We start from the raw sequence: 20,483 nt of genomic DNA, 5'->3' as shown, positions 1-20,483 counted from the left end.
GTTTTGCTGTCTCTGCAGAAAATCGCAATATATTTCGCATGCAGTCAGCTTATTGTAAGTTCATATTGAAATTAAAACTTTAACGAACCGATATGATGAGTGCAGTGCTTGACCGACTTCTGCCTTCAGCAGCAATACATGAGAAAGTGAAATTACAATTGTTCACGACTAATTTACGGTTAATTTATTTTATTCACACAAGAAACGGCAGTCTGTAACGTAACAATCTTTTAATAGCCTGCAATGTGTAGAAATTGATAATAAAGTGCCATATTCGCAATATAGGAGACACACAGGTATTGATTTAAGATACATGCACTTCCGAAATTGAGAACCATGATTGTTTTTAACATATTTGTTTCTAACTTTTTTCAATTTGTTGAAGACAAGTGTGTTCCAATTTACATTTACATGGTTTTGAATACAATATCAAATCTACATTAGTTAAACTAAGCTGGTTCATGGTAAACAGCGAGGGACTGTGTACGGATGGTTTTGGACAATGTTGAGTCCAGCAAATGATATACATTGTGACGCAGGTTTAATACATAATGGAATGCAATATTTATATTTAATTTCACTTTATATTTGGTTTATAAAATTGATTTATTGACTACATTTATCATCTTTATCTGAAAGTAAAATGTAGGAATATGTTTATGGGTATATATCAGCATGCGAACAAAAGATATATTGGTAGTATGACTTGCTTTTACTAACCAGCATTATAACATGCGAGTTGAGGCAAGCTGCTTGCTCGGAGCATTTGTAATGAGATAATGTCGCAGATTGAAGCTATATCAATATGAACTATGTTTTTCATATTAACGAATCGTTGTTATATGCAGGGATAACTGGTGTTAATAATTTGTTTACATTTGTAAATGTGTTTGTTTCTATTATTACAACAGATTGTTCAAAAATTTCCTTCGCGTACGCATAATATGAGGGAAGTAAACCTTCGTATTGAACCTCTATTTATAGGTAAATTTGGCCCCCTCCTTGTTGTTTTGTACGCAGTTTCTTCTGTACTCATTGTTTTTAACTCGTACAAAACGTAAGGAAACTTATGCATTTCTTTACGAATATGGAAAATGGAAACTCGTAAAGTATCTGTTAAATTGCGCACCAGAAGTTAAAACTTGGTCTATTTCTATTGTAAAAAAAGTTTATATATTAGCTTATGATTAGTCACTCTCCTTTGCGTGTTGTTGCGCTAGAGTGTGATCTTGTGAATTTTTAAACAAGGGTACTCGGAAAAAACCCATTGTCCGGCTTGGTGACCACAGACCAAACTCAAATACACCTAGGCCTCAATCGAACTCGGGAACTTTGAAAAGCAAGTGTGCATATCACTTCGCTAACCATTGCACACCATTACATTTAAGTAAAAAATAAAATAATCAAGAAGACTAGATAAACATATAAATAAATCAACGAAACATGTAAAATACAATTCCATACTCAAACATAAGCACTTTTTGATTTTTAGAAACAACCAAATCTGGTCTATTTCACTTTGATTATTAGCCGTTCGTCAATGACATATTCAATGAAATGGGCGCACGCTGCCGCACTCAGTGACATATGAACATGAGTTAATGGGACAATTACTTAGACAAAAGAGCTTCAGGTGCATTATACTTAAATGCTAAGTACCAAGAAGTGGTCCAGGATGCCATATTTTTCAAGATTGAAAATGCTGCTTCAGATTGATATTTTGTTTAAGTATGCGTAATGCATATACGTAATAGTTGTTTTATTTTAAATTAAGTCCAATACCTAGACTCAGGGGTATAAAAAACAAACATATCGAAGAGATTTAACATTATTCGCTGGACTAGAACTTGTCTGTCTTCCGACATGATGCAACATGGATTCCTTGAAAAATAAACAGTACTAATCTTCTGAAGGGAGTGTATTTTCTTCGGAGTAAAGTGACATACCTGCTTTATTGTTGAAATCAAATGAGTTTCAACTGAATTGAAACAACTATGTCTTCATATACGCGAAACGCAAGAAATGCCATTTTTCCAACTTTAGCCTGTTGGTGCACAAATGTAAAGGGAAATTAAGTTGTAGCGCATAACAGTTCAACCTTAAGATTTGAAAATGTTACCAGTAAATTACGTAATGCCTGATAACAAAGTGTTGATTTATGTCACAGTGGTGGCTTAAAGGGAATATACAAGCTTGATACAATAAAATACACATTTATTTGACTTGACATTGTATTAATTAGAGATTTATTTGAAGTGTTAGATAACAAATTAATAAACTTTTGCTTTGTTGGCCACGTGTATCAATCATTCTTTGGTTGCAGTAGATGCATAATCTTCGAGATCTAGGTGTATTAACGTCAATTTGTAGATCATGTGATGAAACCCCTTAAATTTGACATTGCTTTTCTAAATTCTGAATCGTTTACATCATAAAGGTAATTTTCTATCCGAAATGTATGTTTAAAAAGACAAAATGTTTCAAGACGTCCTGAGTTATTTATAGATGAATACCAGCTTTGGTGATAATTATCTAGTATACGCTGTTTTATAGCACTTAAATCGATAAACATAGTAAGCTGGTTCTCCCAGAAATAGCCAAGCCCGTGTTCATTGAGAATCTGTTTAACTCCGAATGCCCAGTTACATCCCTTAAAGTTAAGTTCATTATTAGTATCGTTTTTTAGCATGTTATATATTTTATATATTAAAAAGTTCTCGTTTAAAGTAATTAATATTATCCAGTACTTTATAAGTAGTATTGTTCTGTGTATTGACATCGGTATTCGACCAAGTTCACCATACAGAGCTTCACGATTGGTAGAGCATCTCACACCTAATATTTTCCGATAAAATTTCAAGTGCAAAATTTCTACATCCGGTCCCTCATGGTAGCCCCATACTTCTGCCCCATAATTTAGTGTTGGTAAAACAAGCGAGTCGAACAATTCAACCCTATAACTAACTGGAAGGTCCAGATTATTGTAAACGACGAATAAATTATGGAGTGAAAACGATGCATGTTGGGCGACTCTTTGTTGAGTACGATTCCAGTTTCCATTTTTAAAAAGATGTACACCCAAATATTTGAATGAAGAGACAACATCGATCTTAGAGTTATATAAATAAAAATCATATAACGTATGGCGACCATTTTCAAAAATCATAACTTTTGTTTTATTAACATTAAGACTCAAACCCCACATGAAACAGTATCTTTCGATGTCATCTAACATTGATTGTAAAGTTTTAGGATCATTTGCAAAAACTACCCCGTCATCAGCGAATAATAACATGAATATTTTCAGGTCATCAATTTCCAATATGCCATTTAAGTTGCTATTTATACTTTTCTAAAATAATGTTTAGAAAGAAGAGACACAAAATGCTACTAGCCGGGTCCCCTTGTTTGACGCCTATGTTAGAATTAATTGGAAGAGACCTTTCATTTCTGTATCTTATGTATGATTTGACAACAGAATACATAGATTGTAGGCTTTTTACAAATCTTGTAATCGTATTCGAAGACAAGAGTTTTCTCCACATTAAACCCTATCAAACCGGTCAAAATACCAGACTTAAATATACAATTAATGAATTAGAACAATAATGAGAAAACTTTTTAAAAGACACCTAGACATTTCTTGTCTTGCAAAAATAGGAAAATAAAACAAAACGGGAGATCATTAAAAAGAAACAATAAATTATATTAGTTGTTATTAGTTTTTGTAGGGATTGGACTTCATTACGGGTTCATTTAGCAATTAGAAATGCCCCGCTCAAAATGTTAATTCCCGTTAACGTGTTGCCATTTTGAGCGGGGCTTTCAAGGTCGCATCAATGCCCCCAAAATGAGTTTCATTTCTTATATTGACATGTTTTCTAACACTTATTGTAAACCAGTTCAACGAAATCATAACATAAGCGCTTAAATTTCCATTCGAAGTGGAATCACTCGTCACTATGCCAATGAAATGAACAGCGAGGTATCGCCCCTTTTATGGCATTACATCAATCCTTATATTTACATGTTTTCTGTAAACTTATTGTATTCCAGTTTTATCTCGAAATCATAATAAAACAAACAAGGTAGGGACAGCAAAATTCTATCTGTAATTGACGGACAAATCTAACTTAAAGGGATTAACCGTTTTAAGTTTCACTTCTGTAGATATCAAAATTAGTAGCTTTTTATTGACAAAAGATTGCATCGTTTCAAATTTCGAAACATAAGTTCCTGTACTTGGTGCACATAGCTCGCTTTAGTGAACGTTGTGGTGCTAATTTATTTGCCTATGTGCAAATTAACCGTTGTGGTGCTTTTGGATATGCTAATGTGCTTATTAACCGCTGTGGTGCTATTGGATATGCTTATGTGCCACCTAACCGTTGTGGTGCTATTGGAAATGATAATGTGCCAATTAATCGTTGTGATGCTAATGGATATTCTTATGTGCCAATTATTTGTTGTGGTACAAATGGGCATGCTTATGTGCTTATTAACCATTGTTGTGATAATGAATATGCTTATGTGTCAATTAATCGTTGTGGAGCTAATGGATATTCTTATGTGCCAATTATTTGTTGTGGTACAAATGGGCATGCTTATGTGCTTATTAACCATTGTTGTGATAATGAATATGCTTATGTGTCAATTAATCGTTGTGGTGCTAATGGATATTCTTATGTGTCAATTAATCGTTGTGGTGCTAATGGATATGCTTATGTTCCAATTAATCGTTGTGGTGCTAATGAATACGCGTATGTGTCAATTAATCGCTGTGGTGCTAATGGATATGCTTATGTTCCAATTAACAGTTGTGGTGCTAATGTATATGCTTATGTGCCGACAAACCATTGTGATGCTCATGCATTGTGCTTTGAGACTCAATATTTAAATTCATTTGATATATCATTCTCGATCTGTAAGTAGTATTCTGAACTACCACACTGCGTGTCGAATGTTATGGCTCGCTTGGTGATTGATAAAGCAATACATAATTGCAAATAATCATCGTAATTCTATCTCTGTTTTTTCAGCAAAATCATTTTCGTATTGCTGAACTTTGCGCAAAATGTAATTACCCAGTTATTATAACAAAATAATAATAATAAGCATCCTAATTACTGCCTTTTAATCTCAAAACCTCACCTGTTCAAGTTCACATATATATGTTCAAACTGGTATCTTTCAATGGAAAGGGAGGCAGGGCCTATTTCTGTCAATGGAAATAATCCTGCAAGAGAGAGATTGATAAAACTTTAATCACATAAAACTCTCAATTAAAATGTCAGGAAAAAAGACCAGTTACGTGTGCCATGTAAACGCAAAGCCAATTTAAAGAAATAAATGAAATAAGATTAAATGGCATTTCATATTACATCTAGATTACAGCAGTTATAAATAACACAAAGAGACACAATAAGATCCAGACACGTTATCCTTATTTTCGATTAAATCCCTTGGTCATTTGACTTTTACGTTATAAGGCATATGTACTTGGAGGGCAGCTGTCCTGTGCTTTTTCAATGCGAACTCCAAATCAAAGGTCTGCCCCTTTTCTCTGATCGCCAGTTAAGAGTATATGACTTTTAACGCTTTTCGGATTAAAGCCGTCTTGAAATAATCCCGGGATCTACAGCACCTATGGGAATTTCAAGTCGAATTTAAACTAAGGTTCCTGTTGTTTACGGAATGTGTGATAAATTTTCCTTATTAAAAATATCGATTTACGGTTCTTTCTGTAAATGGACAGCTTTATGTATGTGAGGGAAAAGCTAAAACCAACTTAACAAAAATATTTTTGTGAAAATCCGGACTTTATTGTTTTCACCATTAAACTCTATATAACAAGTAATGCAAGTTCTAGACGATCGGATAATAATTTGTGTTTAACGTTTGTATTTAACGTTTGTATTTAACGTTTGGTATTTAACGTTTGTATTTAACGTTTGTATTTAACGTTTGTATTTAACGTTTGGTATTTAACGTTTGTATTTAACGTTGGTATTTAACGTTTGTATTTAACGTTTGGTATTTAACGTTTGTATTTAACGTTTGTATTTAACGTTTGTATTTAACGTTTGTATTTAACGTTTGTATTTAACGTTTGTATTTAACGTTTGTATTTAACGTTTGTATTTATCGTTTGTATTTAACGTTTGTATTTAACGTTTGTATTTAACGTTTGTATTTAACGTTTGCACAAACCTGGCATCTAAAGATTCACATTTCATAGAATAATTCACGGTATGGAAATCGAGTTAAACTTTAGAGGTGTCTAAAACATTCCTGGGGAATTGATCAAGTGACACATGGCGTGCTTGACATGGCTTTGGGTGCACAATATATGCGTTGGTCAGATAGATAATAATATGTATCCGTTTTTTGTTTTGTGCCTTTTGAACAGAGTTAATTCTAAACTTTCTTGAGTATTCACCCAATGCTTTAGACATACCGTATAACACACTTTCATTCCTGGATCGAAAATAAAAGTTATTTATAACTTTGAGTTAGATACTGTGTTTATTGCAGTATGTTCACTTGCTTTTTTAAAACTTTATGCAAGAAAAAGTAGCAATGTCATACGTAGCATCGTGGAATATGTGTCCGGATCAAAGACCACCTAGCAATTAACTACAAGTCGATTATACTTTGCTTTATAATTATGTTTTGTTATTGTTCACATTCTTATTATCAAATATATGTTGTTGTTTTCTCAAACCCGAACCATAGCGACCTAAATAAAAAATATGATAAGCCTGTAGGCATCATCCCATGTTGCTGATAGAGTATTTGCCTGCGTAAAGTGTCGACACATCATTTTAGATTCAAGGCTTTGAAAGCTGATACAATCTACACGCTGACTCATTACACCATCCACCTGTTTTTATCATGGATTGCAGAGAAAACTCAGTTCGCACAAAACTGCACCAGAACCCCGTCTGTAATATTGTGGAACTCAGATGTTTTTATTCATTAGAAAAATTGAATAAGTGCCAACTTTACATAAGAATGTTTCTGCTCAAGTTATCAAAGATATAGCTACATAGAAACATATTAACTCAAGTAAAGAACTGAAATGATCAACACATAGTTTAAAACCAGGTTTAATATAAACTACAACATTTTACATATTTATAGAATAAATAAAACCACTTATCATACGACCTATAAATAGATAGTATTTATTTGTTTTCTATTTTCGATCAGCGAAGCAATACTTATTTTTTTCTAATGGGTTTGTGTTTTACCATGCTCAACGTGGTCTAAATATAGAAGCTCACTAATAATTTATCGGTTTGGTTTCTACTTTTATTTACAGCATTATTCTTTCTCCAATGAAAACGGGAACCAATTTGTTGAACGTATTATTAATAATCAAAGAAGTTATGTCTTAAGAACATAAATTGTTAAACTTAGTTTTCTTTTCATGTCAGCGACTGAAATATATATTGATGAATCATGAAATTATTGAGTGACAGTGTTAAAGACGTACAAAAGAAGCGTTTTTAAGTTATTGACAACAGTTCTTCTTCAATAATAAATGATATATAATAAAACAGTTGATGACTTTGATATCATATGCAATAGCCAAAAATAGGTTAATATACCACTATGTTACACATTAAACCACAATGTTCTTGTAAAACTAAGATAACGGTTACAATTTGAAAGTGTGTGTCTCAATGGTTTATGCAGAATATAAAGGTATCCAGAATACTATCGCCATTGATTGTGAGTTCTTATTGTTTGTGTTTTGGGTTTTTTTAACCACCCATCTTTTATTGTTGCTAAATTAAAATGGAGTTTAGAAAAGCGTATTCATACTTAATCAAAATTATTTCTTGTTAACTTGATTTAGTTTTTTGAAAATATAATGTGAACAGCAATGTTTACATATATCTATCTTCCAATGAATAGGGAAAGATGTGAATGCAATACCTCAACAGAATATTGCATTTTAGTAATGCTTGTGTTAATAATCTTCCATGGTTTTGGCCAGGGTTGTACGGATTATGGTCGCCTCCATTACATTATGTCATACTTAGATGACATGAATTAAAATGTTCATGATTAGGAATTGGTGAAGTGAGTGTAGCGAGTGGCAGTGGACTGACGTTTCAAACACCCGCAAAAATTGAAATTCTTAATTATTTGCCTATCTGGAATTTCATCGGCTGTAGAAGTAGGTTGTATTCTAAGATGCCTTACATACGCTTGATATAACTTAATTGTCATGAATTGAATTGTATTGTTAAACTTGTGTTACTCATGTGCTGTTTTACAGCGCTGAGTTGATCAGGTAAGTCAAACTATGTCAGGACATTCTTTCAAATGACAATGCTGTTCATTAATTGTCCTTAAGAGTACAAAGTGAAAATTGATAGACAAATAGATAAAACGGAACTGGGGAACTTGTGGCAAGCTCATCATCATCATCATCATCATCATCATCATCATCATCATCATCATCATCATCATCTTTATCATCATCAGCAGCAGAAGCAGAAGCAGCAGCAAAACCACCACCATCTCCATCACCACCACAACCAACACCAACACCACTATCACGACATGCATCGAAACCTCCATCTCCACGAACACCAACACCACCACCAACAACAACAACAACACGACCAACAACCATAACAACAACACCAGCATCATTATCAACACCAATATAATCATCATCAGCAGCAGCAGCAGCAACAACAGCAGCAGCAGCAGCATCCCACTATTACCCCATCAATCAAAACCTTTATCATCACCACCACAAACACGACAACACCACCAACACGACAACACGACCGTCATCATCGTATTCAGCATCGTCGTCATCATCATCATCATCATCAACAACACCACCACCACCTTCATCATCATCATCATCATAACCATCATCATCATCACCACCATCACAAAAATCAAAACCTCCACCTCCACCTATCATCGTCATCATCAACAACAACATTTAATTATGAATAAGAACATATTTGTGTAAATATTGGCTTCATATTTTAAATAATAAACAACATACGACCTTTCCAGACCAGCTCTGTGAAGTGACAGCCAATGCAGCAAACTCAACAAGTCCAAAACACGTCCCTCGCATCATACTAAGTTCGTCTCAGTTTGATTCGGATTATCGATTTTCGCGGTGCTGAATACTATTCGCGAACTTTTTGCAACGTTGTCGAGGGTCGGAAAGTTTTCTTGTTTTTCAGTTTTTTTATCAGAATATTGTGTCAAATGTTCATGCCCATTTTGTCCGAGAACATATGCATTAGATTATATGGTAAAAAAATTTAACCGATGATATTTTTCTTTCACATGTCAAATCAGGGAAGTTTGTACTTACTGATTCAAGATACAGGTCGGCTCGACAGTGTGCAAAATGAACGGTCTTGATGATTACAAAAATCGTTTACATAGACACCGCTCACCGACTTCCGGATAATTTCTTGTCGGTACGGAAACTTTCTGAAGCAGTAGTCTCCCTTGTTTATAAAAACGTACGACTTGGAAATAATTATTTTGACCGAAAGCATAAATCAGACTGACAGAACTCTTTTTATGTAGGGAGATATTATAGATTGATCGATTTTTTTAAATAAACTTTGATTATGTAGTTACCGAAAAGTATGAAAAAGACATTGGTAAAATCCTGTTACTAACAGTGAAATCCTGTTTCCTATAGAACAAGCAGCATATGTTGACACTGGCTTTTTCCGACCATTTGACCTATTCCTCTAGCAAAATATATTTATTTATTTTTCTACATCTGGGGAAAAATCCCAATCAGAAGTATGTTTTTATTATAAAAGTCTTATTACCTGGGATTGTATATTCAACATCCTAATGAATCATGATATGTTTAGTCTTGGGGATTATCAAATTTAAAAATGGCTGTTTTCATCACATTAATAGATCAATATGCAATATTAAGTGTATTGCAATAGATATTTACATTCACATGGATAGATTTTTCAGCCCTTTCAGATTTCCCTACACCAATACTCCCACCCATTTGAAAGAGAGGTTGACAGGAGGAGCCCCCCCCCCATACACACACCCCACATCACAAAGATGCCCGGTGTTCTTTCTGTTAACTGACTGGCCTTGGAAATCTGGCTTGGGCTACAGAAATCTTAAAGACTGTAGCCCCATTCGCTACAAGGGTAAAAAGGTTAATTTCGCACACTGCACGATACTAGAAAAAACATACACAATTATGTTTCCACGGCTAAGTAGCAACAAAAGCAGAAACACAATTTTATTCAAGAATTCATAAAGAAGGCGAACAAAAATTACTTGATAAAGTAGGCTAACCCTTCTAAGGCAATTTCGCAAACGTCATGAAATCAGAGGGACTTACGTTGTTGTTTTTATTTTATTCAGATGCATAGAAACTTTGTACTGTGTATATATAAATAAGTTTTGAAGTAAGCCATGATTGAATCTCCATCGTCGATGGCAATCGGAAGTATGCAACCTACGCATGTTATGCACAGATTGTTAAATAAATATTCTTAAGCAGCTCCAACCTACCTAAATCTTGATTGATTGTAAGAAAAAGGTAAACAATACTGTCGGTTATTAGCTTAAGCCTTTATGTCGGGATATTAGACAAATGTATTTTTCAAACGTATGTTTGCGTTTGAATATAAGGGCAATTCTTAGGGTACACCGTTATAAATTACGTTCAACAAAATAATGGTGTTACATTTGCTGATTTAAAATGTTATATTACTGGTATATGATATAACGAGCTCTCCCAACAAGCTTTGAAAGATAATCTCCCAAAAGGAAACACACACGGATACTCTTTTTTGCAATTGGCATAGCTGTAGCACAAAAAATTAATCAAAGCATTAAGACCATTTTGTTCATCGCGATAACACTAGATCTACTACTCTTAGCTGATGTTAACATTTGTGTCGTGTTTTGACTCTGTTATTAACGAAAGTGTTTCAGTTGATTTATGAAAGACTTTTGCTATGCTTTATCCCTTGTCTATTTGTTAATCCTGGTATCACTATAATAAGTCGGTGATAAACATTCAGTTTACACGAGTATCAAGTTTCAATAATTTTAAAGGTAAGTTGTTAGTTCAATGTGCACATTTTAACCAGGTTTGATTCGGAAACATATATATTCATTGAAAGGAGTGCACAGTTAGATACAAGTATGTAATTTAGCATTAACCGCCTATTACCAGAAAAATGGCCTTGAAACTCTTTATGCTCACGTTGTAAAAAAAAAAATCCATAGAAGCAAAATTCCAGTTTCTGGGTCTACTCCAATTCTAACCTCGAGGAAACCGGACGGTGATATATTTAAAACTAGCCAGCAGTCCATTGACAAATACGTCACACCAAACAAAGGTAAAACCTCGTGCGCGGCAGAGCGATCACATCCCACACCAGCTGAAGATCTTCATGACAGAACAGTTACGTACAAGGAAACAAAAAAACAGAAAAAAAGAAATAGTTTACTATCTTTATACTATCAATATTATGTCAACCCCTGTTCAGTTTTACGGACACTTAGCGCTAGATTACGATTTAATGTACGTTTGTTTGGTTTTGATTATTTTGATAATCGCACTTTACATGTATTTAAAAACACGCCTGTTGTGGCTATTTATCATTTAAACCCTTATACGTTTACAAAGACCTTTGTACTACATATATATATATATATATACTGTATTACATGTAACTAATACTATGTGCTGCCTATGTCTGTTAACTCTGGCGATTGTTTATTGAGGTGAATAATCCCTTCCACATTGAATAATACAGCAATGAATGTTTATTCATCTATACTTTTGTTAGATAAGGGGATAGCATACACTAATGTGGCGCATGGCACATTCACAAGCATTAATTGTTGTATCATTATTATTGAAATAAATATATTTGTACAACGATACACGTTGCAGCGTGTTCTACGTATTCGTCCAATGACAAGATGGTTTTTTGATAGATGTCTAAATGCAATATTTCTATACATTATAATTCTACTTCGCTTTTTGTATTGTTTGATTTTGTTGTGTATTAGAAATAATTGTTTGTATGGTGCCTTTTTTGCACTTCTTATCCTTTCGCATTTGTTTACGATAAGAATGTACTTCGGGCTTACATCATATTTTTCCTTTTTTCAGTTTAGAAATCTGTCAAAGAACGGTTTCGTGTTTTTTCTTTCTCTCAAATCATCTATATTTAGGAATATCCTGATATAACGCAACACAGCCGAAGAATTATTCATATTATATCTCTTAACGTTCAAGGTTTAAGGGATAGTAGTAAACGCGCCCGTTTAATTCAATGGTTAAAGAACCAAAAAGCAGATATAGCCTTTCTACAAGAAACACATTTTACTGATAATATCGACAAAATAATTAAAAAATGAATTCATTGGGTTGGGTGGACTCTTATAAATAGTTATGGTGAATCGAATAGTAAGGGTTGTTCAATATTGATAAAAAAATGAACTTCAAATAAATATTTTAAACTACGTAAGCGATGTACAAGGAAGATATACTATACTCAATTTAGACATATTTGATAATACATGCACATTAGTGAACTTATATGCCCCAAATGGTAAAAAAGAAAGAAATGACTTTTATACAAAATTATCAAATATCATATATGAAAATAGTTCAGGTATTAAGATTATTGGGGGTGATTATAATGACACATTAACAATTAGCGATCGAATAAGCAAGTCACAAAAGTCCGAGATCAAAACTGTTAAAAACCTATCGAATTTATTCAAAACGCATAAATTGTGTGATATTTGGAGATTACTTAATCCAGAGAAACAACAATTTACTTGGAGGCGTAAAAATGACATTGTGAAAAGTAGAATAGATTTCTGGCTAATTGAGCATAACTTTGTACCCCAAATATATTCCACAGATATAAGACCTGCCATCATAAAAACAACGGATCATATGGCTATCTCAATGAAAATCAAAATACCTAATAAACGAGGTCCTGGGTATTGGAAATTTAATAATTATCTCCTTGAAAATAAAGAGTACAAAACTATTATCGGCAATTCTTTAGATACAATCATTCAACAAGATATTAAACCTCAGATAAAATGGGAAATTTGTAAAATAGAAATTAGAAATCGAACAGTTAAATTTTCGAAACAACAATCGCGAACTCGCCATAACTGTCTTAATGAATTAGAAAAAGAACTTAAAATATTATATGAATCGAATGACAATCACCCGGACGTTGAAATTTCCGCACGTATTATTTTGATTGAAGGGGAAATAAATGAAATATTTAAAAATAAAGCCATAGGAGCACAGATACGGTCAAAGGTAGATTTTATTGAAAAAGGAGAAACTAATTCAAAATATTTTTTAAATCTTGAAAAATCACGTCAAAGTAAGAAAGTCATTAATTCACTCAAGATTGATGGGGCCAGAATACTTATAACTCAAGATATACTAAATGCAGAAGTCGAATTTTATTAGAATTTATACACATCAAACTTTAAAAACGACGAATATTATAACCAGTATTTAAATGATATCGAATTAAATTTAACATTGGATTTTAAATTAGCCGATAATTGTGAGGGAGAAATTTCTTATAAAGATGCTACAAGAGCACTTAATGATATGAAACTTAACAAAAGTCCTGGACTTGATGGTCTTACGGTAGAGTTTTATCAAACGTTTTGGCATTTAATTGGAGACCTAGTTATTTCAGCTTTAAATGGGAGTTATGAAAAGGTGAATTATCTCTTACTCAAAAACAAAGTGTATTTTCGCTATTATATAAAAAAGGAGACCCAGAAAATCTTGAAAACTGGCGACCTATTTCTCTCTTAAATATTGATTATAAATTAGCAGCAAAGGTATTAGCAAAACGACTTCAATCCGTTTTACCAACCATCATAAGTCAAGACCAACAAGGATACATAAAAAATAGAAATATATGTTTTAACATTAGGCAAATAGATGATATAATTGATTATACGGATTTAACTGATTTACGGTGCTATTCTATTTTTAGATTTTAAAAAAACTTTTGATACAGTCGAGTGGCCTTTCCTGTTCGAAATTTTGAAAAAATATGGATTTAAACCCTCCTTTCTTAATTGGGTGAAAACTCTGTATTGTAACATAACACCAAAAATTGCAAACAACGGATGGATCACAAACTCATTTAGACTACAACGTGGTGTACGGCAAGGTTGTCCTCTTTCTGCGTTGCTTTTTATTACAGTAGCTGAAGTCTTATCAACACAGTTAAGAAAATGTGAAAATTTTGAAGGTACAAAAGTTCAAGGGAAACATCTTAAAGTTACTCAACTCGCTGATGACACAACTGTCTTTTTAAAAAATCACAGTGAAATACCAATTGTTCTTGATATAATCGATTAGTTTGGAAATTATTCTGGACTGAAACTAAATAGGGAAAAAAACAAGGCCTTTGGATTGGCAAATCAAAAAATAATATAAGTAATATTATGAATAACATAAACATTACGTCGAGATACGTTAAATCACTTGGAGTATATTTTGGAAATGATAAACATGAATGTATAAATTTAAGCTGGAATGAAAAAATTGATAAATGTAAACAATTGATAAATAATTGGAGTAAAAGAAATCTAACTGTCTTTGGCAAAATAACTGTTATAAAATCTTTACATTTTCCAAAACTTGTATATCTTGCTCAAAATATAGTAACGCCTGATTCAATTATAAAGACTATAAACTCCATGTTTTTTTAATTTCTTTGGAGTGGAAAAAAAGATAAAATCAAGCGTAAAACAGTTATGGGAAACAGACTTGAAGGTGGTTTAGAGATGCCAGATTTTAAATATTATTCTAAAACAATGACATTAAAATGGGTGATTAATCTGACTAATACAGTTGATGGAAATTGGAAAATTATACCATCAGTAATATTAGACCAATTTGGAAAGAATTTTCTTATTTTTCATATGAATTTAGACTCCATTAAGTCTTTACCTATTAAAACAAACAAAATCACTTTGTTCTATAAGCATCTGTTGTTAATATGGATTCAGTTTAAGCAACTTCCAGTTAATCAAACTAAAACACCCAAAGGTTACTTCAATATTAGAAAAGAAATAATATGGGGTAATAAACTCATAAAAATAAAAAATAAAAGTCTTCTATTTAAGAATTGGATTGATTCCAACATACTATACATAAACGATATTCTTTCGAATTCGTGCAACTTAGACGCTAATTGTATTCTTGATAAGCTAAAAAATAAACAAAATTGGATTGCAGAAGTAAATATGTTAAAACAAGCAATTTCTAACACTTGGAAAGATAGTCTTACATCGGATATATCTACAAAAACAAACGTCAATCCAAAATTACTAATAAGTATCCAAAATAAACCTTGTTCGTTTTATAAAAAAATAAAACAAACGGGTTGTCATGAACTGGCAATTCCAAAAAAAAATCCATTAAGATTACAGTAAATTATAAATACTGGATATAATAAGTCAACAATAATGATCTTAAATAAGATCGAGTTTAACACCTAAGTAGGTTAAAAAACTTTCGGAGTATGGCTATTTTCCATCCTTCATCCGCATTTTCTTTCCATAAGAGCATTTTTATTCGTTGACAATGTCCAATCGTTAGTCGCCCTGCAAATACTTTTCGCTCCGGTAAGTCAACCTGACGGTCTCTTTAAGGGATGGAGAATACGTTAAGACTTCATCGCACCATTAATATTACATACTTATGTTAATACCAGTTACGATCGCACGATAACTATAAAATTACTGCATATAAATTGACAATGTTTTATAATAATGGCAAAGTAAAAAAAAACCAATGAGACTCTTAACTTAAGTTAATATTAGTCGTTTTCGTTTCTACGATTACCTTCATTCTCGTACACATTCTACATATATTACACACATCTAATGGGATATCACTACTTTTAATACAGGAATTCAATTTCTCAATGCTTTCACAACCTTGTAAAAGTGACTTCACGCTGTAAACTCGCCTGGATTGTGTATGCAATAGGCATAGATTTCTTCTGAAATTTCAACGGCGACGTACAGTTTCGACTTGGCTACATGGTAGAGGAACGTGATGGCATAGACATTGAAATATATATGTCTAAAATAATGATACTAACATAAATTCGACTTATTTTTATTGACTATTTACAATGACCTTGAATATTCATAGATTGATGTACTTGTCTGCAGAGACTGAATAATTTTAAAAGACATCCAGTTTTTTTGTAACACACAATTCACATTTGATAAAGTCGGAAGGTTGAACAGGCAGAGAAGTTTAGTAATCTCTGAGAGATTCAATTTAAGTGTTTTAAAATACTTGGTCTATTTCTAGTAGCTGCGCGCTCGTTGTAGTGGATACAGAATATTAGGCACAGGAGCAATTAAATATTGTGAAATTTAATTTCATGAAAAGTCTTCGAAATCTATCAGCTTTCTTCAAAATTTAGATACTGTATCTATATGCCCTTCAATGATATGTAATTGGTCAGCATATTCATTTTAATTTATTGAACTTTTTTTTCCAAAATTTATTTTAACAGAAACATTCAGGGTAAGCCTACATTATCCACTCATTTTTGTTTGCCTACTAATCCAAATCTTGAATGATTTGCGTCTACTTCTGATGTACAATCTTTTCTGTACACTTTTAAGACCATGTCCACATCAAACTTTTGTTTTTATAATATAAACTGCACTAGGGTCGACATATGGGTTTAACGATTCATTGGTTTGCCATCTTTACCAGATAAATCAGATACACATGCTCTTGATGTAGTTGTCTGCAAAGTCAGGTAGCACACTATGGCGAATACATCAAGACAAAGTTCAACACGCTCCTAGTGGGAAATAGATGTGCCGGGAAATAGGGCATGACATATGGGCTTTAAAAGTTGACACAATATATTATTGAATATGAAAAACATGCTTATCGGGTAAGCACTGGTTGATTTTGCAAAATACAGCTATTTTTCTTTTGGGCAGCTGTGTAACAATGTTGTACACGGAACGTACCATTATAAACGCGTTAATTCAAAACTGTTTTTTTGTTTCCGGTAATTGGGTATTTAGTGTTTGAGAGATAAACAATGTTTTGTCACTTAAATGACTTACAAATCAGTTAAGTTTATTTAAGAATTAGTGTTGTTTTTTCCTCTTTTTAGATGATAAAGGGAAGGCAATAGATTGCAAAAATATTAACACACATTCACTGTAATCGTTGTTATTAAAGTTGATATTCTCGTTTGAAATATCAAGGAATTGCATATTTGGGGCAAAACAAGTTGTTAGTACAGGCTACTACTGAAGCAATTACTAGTACATGTTACGAACCAATTTTATCAATACACTACTTGATTCAGTCTAGTGATTATGTACAATAAGTAATATTTGCAATTGAACAGTTTTAATCACTCCTCCAAAATCACACCTCCCCAAGAATTAAGAATTTACGCCTATATCTCGCTCTTTGGAGCTAAATTATAGATCTTTTTCAGAAAAGTTTGTAAGCAGAGCACATATACGGGGACTTATATCGAGTTAGATGTATACGGTGAAAAAACTACTCATACACTTATATAATGATGTATATAATAAATTACATAAATACGGCAGTCTGCGACGTAACATATTTCAGCTTGCTTTGTTGTGCATATTATTCAAAATAATTTTATACCCGAACATGTCTTTACTTCCTAGAATAAAGGCATATACTTTACAAAGTTTACAGAAAAATTAAGGCAAAAGAAAGACACTAATGTCCAAAAATCGGTATTATTTTTCTGTCATCGAAGTGTAAGCTAAGAGGGGACTTTTAAATGTTCATGTTTTTTTTTATTTTGTTTAATTCTGATGTATCTGAGCAACACATGTTTCGATCAAAGTAAGAACCATTGTAACAGAAAATAGTGTTGTTCTTATATATTATGTACCGTTTCCTGATTTTCACAAGATAATAATTTCACCACCTTGGCTGCCTGATGAACCCTCGTATGTCTAGCTTCGTTGCCATGTCGGGCTTCATTACTTCGGCTAGCAGCCAAAACCAATCACCAACAAAGCAGGCACAATTAATGCAACACTGAAAAACAAAAAAGTGTATGACACTAAAGGAGCTATTTGAAAATATGCGAAGTTTGTGATTTGCACATTTGCACATAGCTCCTTCAGTGTCATACACTTTTTTTTGTTTTTCAGTGTTGCATTAATTGTGCCTACTTTATTGTCAACGATAAGCTGAAAATTATTTCCCGTCAATCAATATACTTTGGCACACACTTATATCAAATGTTAATCTGATCTAGTGAAATTATTATATCATAAATATTAACATTATATACCACTATATGGACCAGCCAAATTATTATTGCAAAGTAAAACTATAAAATTTGTTTGATAAAAAAATCAGCATTTCCAAGCAAACGATTGTATAAATTGATTAAAGAAAAGGGAAACATCAAGATACAAAAATCAGGCTCAATTGGAAGAAATCATATGTTTACAAATACTAGCACAACGGAACATTATGCCTTGAATGAACAGGGCTTCTGTAAAGATTGGTCTTGGGGTGAACTAATTAATCTTTAAATAACTCTTGACTACAACATGTTGTCATTTTAAAAAAAAACAACAAGAAATTCAAACGATACTTGTGTGCGGAAAAGCATTACATACACAGGCGAGACAACAGGAAGAAAAATAACGAAACCCATGACAATCTTGTCCTGACCAAAAATGTTTTAAAATATTTTTATTTATCTAAAACACGAACCTTAATTTGTTTCCTTCTTCTTGTTACATTTAAAAACCAAAAAGCGCAGCAATGTAAGTTACATTTTATTTCCTCGTCTTTGTTCAAACCAGTTTTGAAATAAGTTTCACTCCTTTTATAATATTGTACATTAATATGTACATATATACCTGCGAAGATACGGTAGTAAAGACGATACAACAAATGGAACTGGACAACGTTAAACAGCTCTAAACACATGTTAAATGCTTCACAGACCTCTACAAAATTGCATCGAATAAAACGTTTGTGAAAAACATCCTGCATAATTCTAATTAAACCTAGTTATAAAAACATAATTTTATAACAAAATGATCAAAACTCTAGTTAAAACTGAACTTTTTGATGAACCCACAAGAATGAGGTTAAAGTTTTGCTGTATCAACTTGTGCTCCAATAGTATCTATCTCACGAAACTTGGAGGTCTTACTTCTGTGCGTGTCCCTTTTGTACAATATGAATACAACAGAAATTGTTTGTTTACGAACATCAGATTGGGTATACTGATAAAGTATACTGAAAAATGTAAATCAAAAGATATTGAATGCTTTAATAATAATAATCGACTCGAATGAATTTGTTATCTTATACATTTGTGCTTAAAAAGTTACGAAGACTGGAGGCAATTAAATATTGTAAGCTTAGAAATTCAGGTACAAATATATATATAAAATGTCTCGATGTGTTTATACTGTTGATATACGGCTATCACACTGATTTTATGAACATTGTAGTAATGCTATAATAATAACTAAAACGCAGTTAAATCTCCTGCAAATGATGACGATGAAATTATTGTTTAAGTAAGGTTTCATGAGTATACGTTTAAATAAAAGAATTACCGATGAAGCTTTTGCTTAAACAACTGGTCAAATGACATCGCCCTAATAAAATCAGAGCGCAAAATCGATATAAAAAAATAACGGTATACATGTACATGCATAAAGAACGGCATAAAGAACGTCCACTTATCTCTTTACAATATGAATCACTGTTATATTTTGTGACATGTTTATATTATAACTAATAGTATGTTCAACTAATATAATTTATTCTTATATTCTCGTTATACATGTCGCTGTAGAAACCATCATAACATACGCATACCTTTGAAGGTAGACATGCGATTTGTAATGATTATTTGTTACATACAATTGTATACATCCAAACAAGTTGTCAAAATATTCTTCCTGTTGTCTCGCCTTTCTTTTTGTAAAAATAAGCAATATAATTCATACTTATAAATCAAATGTATGAGCTGTTAAGTGACCCTCCAGGCTTTTCTTGTCGAAGGTATTTTAAAGGGTTTAGTGCTTCCAAAGGACCTTTCTACCAAGGCTTTCTTCTTTTTTTTGGTGCAAAGATTGCTGACATCGTCATGACTGTGATATTTTATGTCTGATTCTGATTTCATATAGCAAATGACACCAATTCGGTAGCATGCCTTTTTCTGTTCATTAAACATGACAGTGGACCATTGGCACATATTTTCAGGTTGCAAAGGTAAATGGTTTGTTTTTTAATCATTTTTTTCTGTTTACATGTACGTTGTATTGTTTGTATCACACTTCAAAAAATGTCAACAACGAAGCGAAGTCTTTATTCTATATCTGAAAAAAAACGTCTACAAGCGAATCAGACT

General features: G+C 32.5%; 1 protein-coding gene across 4 annotated transcripts in view; it reads right to left on the bottom strand.

Annotated features, from left to right (window-relative positions):
- LOC128228694 (uncharacterized) overlaps positions 1 to 9,442 on the bottom strand; it is a 29,589-nt gene extending 20,147 nt beyond the window's left edge. Inside the window, exons 1-3 of one of the 4 annotated variants that reach the window (XM_052940175.1) lie at positions 9,362 to 9,437; positions 5,500 to 5,644; positions 5,152 to 5,236 (exon numbers count right to left, since the gene is read on the bottom strand). The gene's annotated coding sequence lies outside the window, so the exon portion shown is untranslated. Of the gene's footprint in view, positions 1 to 5,151; positions 5,237 to 5,499; positions 5,645 to 9,043; positions 9,308 to 9,361 lie in introns of those variants that run through there. The other 3 variants (XM_052940169.1, XM_052940160.1, XM_052940180.1) reach the window with 3 other exon arrangements.
- Between the last annotated feature and the right edge of the window lie 11,041 nt (positions 9,443 to 20,483).

Source organism: Mya arenaria, chromosome 1 (assembly GCF_026914265.1).
Source record: "Mya arenaria isolate MELC-2E11 chromosome 1, ASM2691426v1".
NCBI lineage: Eukaryota > Metazoa > Mollusca > Bivalvia > Myida > Myidae > Mya > Mya arenaria.
The sequence above is the reverse complement of the archived record's forward strand: the minus strand, read 5'-3'. Positions and strand labels throughout refer to the sequence as shown.